This window comes from Chionomys nivalis, chromosome 5 (genome assembly GCF_950005125.1).
Source record: "Chionomys nivalis chromosome 5, mChiNiv1.1, whole genome shotgun sequence".
In the NCBI taxonomy this organism is placed as follows: domain Eukaryota; kingdom Metazoa; phylum Chordata; class Mammalia; order Rodentia; family Cricetidae; genus Chionomys; species Chionomys nivalis.
In genome coordinates this window covers 16919757-16927922 of record NC_080090.1, presented here as the reverse complement: position 1 = coordinate 16927922, position 8166 = coordinate 16919757, and the positions used below count along the sequence as shown (strand labels likewise).

General features: G+C 43.6%; 1 pseudogene; it reads left to right on the top strand.

Annotated features, from left to right (window-relative positions):
* Positions 1-200: 200 nt before the first annotated feature.
* LOC130874539 (60S ribosomal protein L35a-like) lies at positions 201-5192 on the top strand (annotated as a pseudogene).
* The last annotated feature ends 2974 nt before the right edge of the window (positions 5193-8166 follow it).

Sequence of the window (8166 nt, the reverse complement as noted above, 5' to 3'; positions counted from 1 at the left end):
TTACTATGTTTGCCCTGTTGTCTCTACCCCATCCTGTACCAGTCAAAACGGATTCTGGTGTCCATCCTGGAGATGTGAAATGTGGGCCCTCTCTTGAAATGCTGGCAAGGACCCCTTTACAACAATATCAGATTCTGTTAATAGTTCTTGCCCAAAACTCATATTCTGTAACCCTATTATAATCCAAGTTAAAGGATGGGATGCTGCACACCCACAAGCTTATAGCTCCTGGGACTTGGGAAGATCTTGGGGATTTAGGTTATCTGAGTCTGGTAATGACCATGGAATGGCATTTACTATACAGTGATCACAAGTTAGGACTCTGGTCCTCCCCATGGGACCTTTTTACATGACCTCCTTTGGCCTCTCACGTCCTTGCAACTTAGCTCCAAACTACCTAGATAATCCAAAATGCCACCTCACCAGGGAGGAACTCACTTTTTAGATGGGGTTAGGTCATCTGGCCACATAGCCAACTGTAATGCTCAAGACTGTGTCCCTCAGCAACAGAACAGCTTGTCCCTGGGAGGCCCCCCTCAGCCTAGGTGACCTTCAAGGGCTTGCAACTCAACTATCCCTTAGACAAAACTGCCTATTCATCAATATGACGAATATATATACTTTCACATGGTCTTCCAATACTCTTAACTTAAACAACTCCGTCAAATAGTTACTCCAAGGGTTTTGGTATGCCTGTACCATGGTTTATATACCCCTGTATATCAACTAGCCTTTTCGCCATGGGAAACTGACCCGAGATCTGTGTCTTAGTACAAATTGTCTCACAAATATATTATTGTGATGGCCGAGCTGGCAGGAAACATTTGGACACTTGCCTAGGGCTATAAGTGAGAAATGCCAATCTTCATTCCCATAATGGTGGGAATAGGTATTGTGGGTCAAGCTGCCTGGAGAACAGCACTAATTATTAGCCAAGTCAGTTACAACAGTTTCTCTGAGGCCATGAAAAAAGACCTATTCTGCCCCCAGGCAGTGACCTCATACCTTGTACAACAAGTAGACTATTTAGCAGAAATGGTCTAACCAAACAGAAGGGGGCTCGACTCCTAAAACAAGGAAGGCTAAGTGCTGCCTTGGGGAAGTCCTGTTGTTTCTATGCTAACCACTTGGGAGTCATTAAAAACATTCTTCATGAGCTCAATGAGAGTCTCCTCAAAGGGCAAAAAGAAAGACAACCATCTTTTTCCTGGTTCCATAAGCTCTTCGATTGGTCCCCTTGGCTAACAATCCTGTTGCCCTCTGTTGCTGGATTGTTGTTTATTCTTTTGCTACTCTCAATGATCTGTCCATATGTGATTAATGTGCTGATTAGATTTGTAAAATACCACATTTCTTCAATGGAACTTTTGATTCTCCACTCACAGTATGCAGCCATTTTTGCTTTACCTGCCTAAAACACCCTGATTGGTCTAATAAAGAGCTGAACGACCAATAGCAAGGCAGGAGAAAGGATAGAGGAGGCTGGTGTGCAGACAGTATAAACAGGAGGAGAAATCTAAGCTTGGGGGAAGAGGGAAGAGTGAGAAAAGAGGAGGAGGAGAGGAGGACAGCAGGGACCAGCCACCCAGCCAGCCAGCCAGCCACCCAGCCACCCACCCAGCCACCCACCCAGCCAGCCAGCCAGCCACCCACCCACCCAGCCACCCACCCAGCCAGCCAGCCAGCCAGCCACCCACCCACCCAGCCAGCCAGCCAGCCAGCCAGCCAGCCAGCCAGCCAGCCACCCAGCCAGCCAGCCAGCCAGCCAGCCAGCCAGCCAGCCAGCCACCCAGCCACCCAGCCAGCCAGCCACCCACCCAGCCACCCACCCAGCCACCCACCCAGCCAGCCAGCCAGCCACCCACCCACCCAGCCACCCACCCAGCCAGCCAGCCACCCAGCCACCCACCCACCCAGCCAGCCAGCCAGCCAGCCAGCCACCCAGCCACCCAGCCAGCCAGCCAGCCAGCCAGCCAGCCAGCCACCCAGCCACCCAGCCAGCCAGCCAGCCACCCACCCACCCAGCCAGCCAGCCAGCCAGCCACCCAGCCAGCCAGCCAGCCAGCCAGCCAGCCAGCCAGCCACCCAGCCACCCAGCCAGCCAGCCAGCCAGCCAGCCAGCCAGCCACCCAGCCACCCAGCCAGCCAGCCAGCCAGCCAGCCAGCCAGCCACCCAGCCAGCCAGCCAGCCACCCACCCACCCAGCCAGCCAGCCAGCCAGCCAGCCACCCACCCACCCAGCCAGCCAGCCAGCCAGCCACCCAGCCACCCAGCCACCCAGCCAGCCAGCCAGCCAGCCAGCCAGCCAGCCACCCAGCCACCCAGCCACCCAGCCAGCCAGCCACCCAGCCAGCCAGCCAGCCAGCCAGCCAGCCAGTCACAGAGTGAAAGAAGGAAAGAAAAACACTTCGAATAAAGAAAGTTAAAAAGCCCAGAGGCAAAATGTAGTTAAAGAGAAATGGGATAATTTAAGTTAGAAAAACCGGCTAGAAACAGGCCAAGCTAAGGCGGGGCATTTATACGTAAGAATAAGTCTCCAAGTGTTTATTTGGCAGTTGGGTGGTGGGCCCCCCAAAGAGAAAAAAAAAAAAAACCAAACAACTACACTTCTGCTTTGCCTCCTGAATGGCAGGATTATAGACCAATGTTACTATACCTAGCCCTAGCTACATTCAACCTTGTTTTCTTCCCTAATAAAGTTTTGGAATGATTTGTAAAATTTTGTTGAGATTTTATTTTTATTTATTTTATTTAGTTTCTGTGATACTGGGGATTGAGGGAGGGATTTATATTTGGTAGACAAATGCTGTATCATTCAACTACATCTGTGCCCCGGGGATTTGTGTTGTAATTTTGTAGATTGAGTTTTCTTTGGGCTGTCTGTAATTATTCAGCCACCTATAAGGCCGCACTTCCGGGTCCTAAAGGCAGGCACATGTGGGCGGACCCTTGGGAACAAAGGGCCCGTGTGACCTACGTGTGCACATGTGTGGTTACCTCCACGTGTGACTCAACTAAAACCCTTGCGCGCATGCGTGGGTCGCCTGTCATCTGCGTCATCAGCATGTGATGTAGTCACGTCATCCCCCTGTGTGCTTGTGCTAGGCAGCCTTTAAAAGCTGGAGGCGTCATCTTTGCTCTCTCTCCATACATTGTTTTCTCAGGCCTGCGTGCACTTCCCTTCTCTAATAAAGTTCTAAGTGGGTTTGTTCGCGTCTGGTGTTTTCTTCCCACTCGCCTCAGATCATTTCACCGCCAGCTCATAAAAAATGACATGGAGACTTTTTATTAATTATGAAAGCTCAGCCTATAGCTTAGACTTTCCCACTAGCTCTTATAACTTAAATTAACTAATTTATATTCATCTATGTTTTGCCTCATGGCTTTTTTCCCCTCTTTTACCTTGTACCTCCTGTTTCCTTTCTTCTGGCATCTCTAAGGTACTGCGGATCAACTCCTCTCTTCTCTCTTTGTCCAGAAGTCCCGCCTAACCTCTTCCTGTCTAGCTATAGGACATTTAGCTCTTAATTAAACCAATCAGAAAGTGCCTTTCAAAGAGATATCTTCACAGTGTACAAAACTATTATTCCACAACATAATTTATTGTATTTTAATTTATTTAGGAATATTTCTACTCAAGAATATTATACAACATTCCATTTATTTTGGTTATCTTGTATGTCAAAATTTTGTTAATTTTTCATAAAGGTATGTGAATATTAATTTTTCCTACTTACTTTGCATTTTGTTCCTATTGTAAATAGTCAAAATTTACAATTGCTTTTTATTTTTTGAGAAAGGTTTCTCTATGTATCTCTGGCTATCCTGGAACTCACTCTGTAGACCAGGCTGGCCTAGAACTCACAGAGATCCACCTGCCTCTGCCTCTTGAGTGCTGGGATTAAAGGTGAGCGCCACCACTGCCCAGCTCTAAAATTACATTTTCTTAGTAGATTGCTGTTGTATTGAATACAGGTTCAGGGTTTTTTTAAGAGTTAATTTCCTTTAGAGTGGCTTGAAATTCATGTAAAACTGAGAGGGAGATGGAAAGCAATTCCTGCTGAGTCACCCCCTTCTGCTGCTGTGTATGCACACCATTATCAACATGGCTCCCCACAGTGGCATATTTATTTTATTTTTATTGTTTTGTTTTTTCAAGACAGGGTTTCTCTTTGTAGACCCAGCTGTCCTGAAACTCACTCTGTAGACCAGGCTGGCCTCAAACTCACAGAGATCTGTCTGCCTCTGTCTCCCAAGTGCTGGGACTAAAGGCATACACCACCACCACCCATTCTTGGCATATTTATCTTAACTGATAAACCTATATCAGTGTTTTGGCACCAAAAGTCTAAAGCTTGTGTTACCAGTGTTGTATTTCCTATGAGCATAGACAAATGCATGATGGTGGGTCTCTCATCCTGGGATCACATGATGTTTTTACTTTTCTGAAGTACTGGCACCCACATGTTCATTCTTCTCTCCTACATGACCCACAGACATCATGCTTCTTTTTTCTCATTAACTTTTCCTACAGCTTTTCGTTTTCCAGAATAACGTATAGTTGGAATTATATAGTCCGTAGCCTTTCAGAATAGTTTTTTTTTTAATTTAATAACATACACTTAAGACCCAAGTACCTCAGCTTTTGGTGATGATAAATGGGTTAAAGATCCCTTGGTAAATAAGTAGATATATCTTAGGGTTTGTTTCATTTTTGTTTTATATTTAACAGTGAATTCTTTATAATTATGTAATAAAATGTAAAAAGAATATCCAAAGGTTTAGAAAAGTGTATCTTGCTCTTTCGACCATCTTGGCACTGGCAGAAGCCTGCTGGGAACAGGACTTCTAAAAGGCGAATGTGTCTGGAGGGCTGTGGTACAAGGCCGTTCTTTGCTGGCTCTAAGTGAGGTCTCTGGAACCAAAGAGAGCATATAAGTCTTCTTAAAATTGAAGGTGTTTATGGTGGAGATGAAACTGAATTCTACTTGGGCAAGAGTTGTACTCATGTGTACAAAGCAAAGAACAGCACAGTGGATCCTAGAGGCAAACCACACAAAACCAGAGTGATCTGGGAAAGGACACTCAGGTATGGAAACACTGGCATGGTTCATGCCAAATCCTGAAGCCATCTTCCTACAAAGGCCTTTGGACACAGCATCAATGTGATGCTGTACCCTTCCCGGATTTAAACTACTGAAAAGTAAATAAGTAAAAGTGGATTTGTGTTAATAATAATAATAAAAGAACAAAGAAGCATATATATTGAAAGTATAGTATTCTAACTAATGCTTACACCATGTTTATTAAAACGTATTTTATTTTTATACCAACAGAGAAAATTTTGAAGATTTAACCCAGGTAATTCTTGTCAATTTTGCATATCCATCACATGTCATTATTGTTTTCCATTTATTATTTATGTTTGCAGGTGAGGAATTTCCCAATGTACTTTTGTCATAAATTCTTCATAGAGTAGCAAGGCTCAGTGTGTGTTTTGAAGACCCCTTAGTTGGCCAGGAGGCCTAGTTAGGGAAGTTCAATCATATATTTACGCAAGGTGTATTTTTTTCTCCAATATTCTTTTATTAAGTAGCAGAAACATTATTCAAGTGTCTTCTGTTGAAACACTAAAGAAAACTGGAAACTATTAGCAAACATTGTCTTGGTTGTTCTTATTTGGTAAAATATGCTCTTTTCACAAAATACATGTTAACATATATCTTATGAATATAATGTAGCATGTATCATGGTTTTATAAATTAGTATTATTTGATGTTCTCAGTTTTATTACATGGTACATTTGATAAGTCTAACCCACAAAATACAAAAGCCTTACAGGACCCAGGTATGATTTGCAACCTGAGCAAACAGGAGGATGATGTAGGGGAATAAGAAATTTGAGGCCAGCTTGAGCTATAAAGCAAGATCTTGTCTCAAAACAAATTCCATGAAATTATTAAGACTGGAGATGTAGCTCATTTGGCAGAGCACTTTCCTAGCTTGCACAAAGCCCTTGGTTCAATCCCCAGAACCACATAAACTGTGTGGTTACTAGTCCATGCCTGTGGCCCATGGATCAAGGCTGGTCCATGTCAGCACTCCAGAGACAAAGGTCCAGAGTTCAAAGTTATCTTCAGCAATACAATGGGTTCAATCAACTGATAATCTCAAATGTTATTAAGGATATATAGAACAATCAGTTTTGGGCTACCCGGCAAGACCCTGTCTAAAACACTATACCCCAAAACAAAGGAGACATAATTACAGTTAGGCAAAATATATAATGCACAAAACTCTTTAATAATGCCTTTTAAATCTAGATTTTTCTAGATTTAACTGAGTTGACCCCAAAGGTGGCAAGGCCAAATTCTACTAAAGAGAGCGGGAAGAAATTTGCAAATGTTCTGAAAAGCGCCAGCAGCAGATGGTCTCCTCTGAGTCCTTGCTGCCTTTGCAGAGCAAACGATGCTAATGATGTCCCAGCAGACCATGACTATCTGATCTCTAGCATCTCTTAATCTATGTGCTGGGCAGGCGGGACAAGTGCCTACCCTCATCATTGTGTCGCTACAGCTTGTTTAAAGGCATTATACAAAGCTGCTTATTCAACTTATAAATCCAGTGTAATTCTAAAATCTAAAACTTAACCAGGTTCCAAAAATTATTGACATCTTTTCGAAAATATGCAAAAAGTTGGCATAAAATAGCAACAAGAAGTATCAACGGCAGGCAGTTGCCGTGCAAGGATGGTGACCGGCGCTCCATTCCCAGAACCCACTTAGAGGCGGGAAGAGAGAAGCAGCTCCACACAATTGTTCTCGTACCTCCACGTACCATGACACAACCACCAACCACATATACACGTGTACACACACGATAATAAATAAAATTTTAAATAGATGTCTAGAAGACAAAAAGCAATCATCTAATATTGTCTATTGGTATTATGCATCCCAGGAATCGGTCAGCATCACCTAGAATAGTATCAAAACGAAGGCTATAAAACATCATCACAGTACTTAGGGACTTATCACTAAAATTTTCCACAAAGAAAGACTCCATCCCCATATTTATGACCTAAGAATCACTACATAACCAAGTAAGAGAAACCTGCCACTCAGCTCATCAAAACAAAACAGCCAAGCCAAGAAGCTAAGGCCAGACCATCTCAATAGCTAGCTCAGGTGCAGCTAAAACCATCACCAGAACTCAGCAAGGACTTAAATGCCATGAATAAATTTAATATAATAATTATTGATAATACTATAGTTAATATCTCATGCTGTATACCCATCTCACACTTACAGAACATTTGGCAGGCTCTATGTCAATAAAGGCAGATGATGGGCGATGCATTCTGTAACAACTAGGCAATTAATTTAGGAATTAATAACAGAATTTCTTAGAAAGTCTCCAGGCTCAGATTTTTTTGTTTTGTTTTCCTCCCTCACTAGGCAACCTAAGCTGGCTTTGAGCTTGTAGTCTTCCTGACTCTGCTCTTAGATTGCTGGGGATTATGGACATATACCCTTACACCCAGCCTCCACCTTAGGGAAATGTAATGTGTGAGTGCTTGGCCTACATGTATGTATGTGTGCCACACAGATGGAGTGCCTTTGGAGGCCAGAATAGGGCACCTGATTCTCTGGAACTGGAGTTACAGATGAATATGAGCCAACATGTCTCTGAATCAAACCTGGCCCCTCGGAAGAACAGCAGAGCTCTTAAATTTTAAACACTGAGCCATCTCTCCAGTCCCCAGATAATGGAGATTTTAAATACATGTGTTCACGGGTTATAAAAGAAACCAAAATGAACATTACAAAGTTTTTCTAATGTTTATTTAGTTTTATGCATACAGATTTTTCTTTTTTACCTGGCTGTATAACTGCACACCACGTACATACAGTGCCCCAGAGGAGGGTGTTGGATCCTCTAAGGCTGGAGTTACAGACGGTTGTGAGCCACCATGTGGGTGCTGGGAATTAAACCCAGGTCCTTTGAATGAGCTGTCAGTGCTCTTAACCCCTGAGCCATCTCTCCAGCTTGAAGAATTACAAAGTATTTTAAACCAAGTAATGATGACCTCCAGGCAGATATTCAAGAACAGACAGTCATCCCCCCTCTCAGCAACAACCCAGAAGAAAACTATGTGCAAGGGAC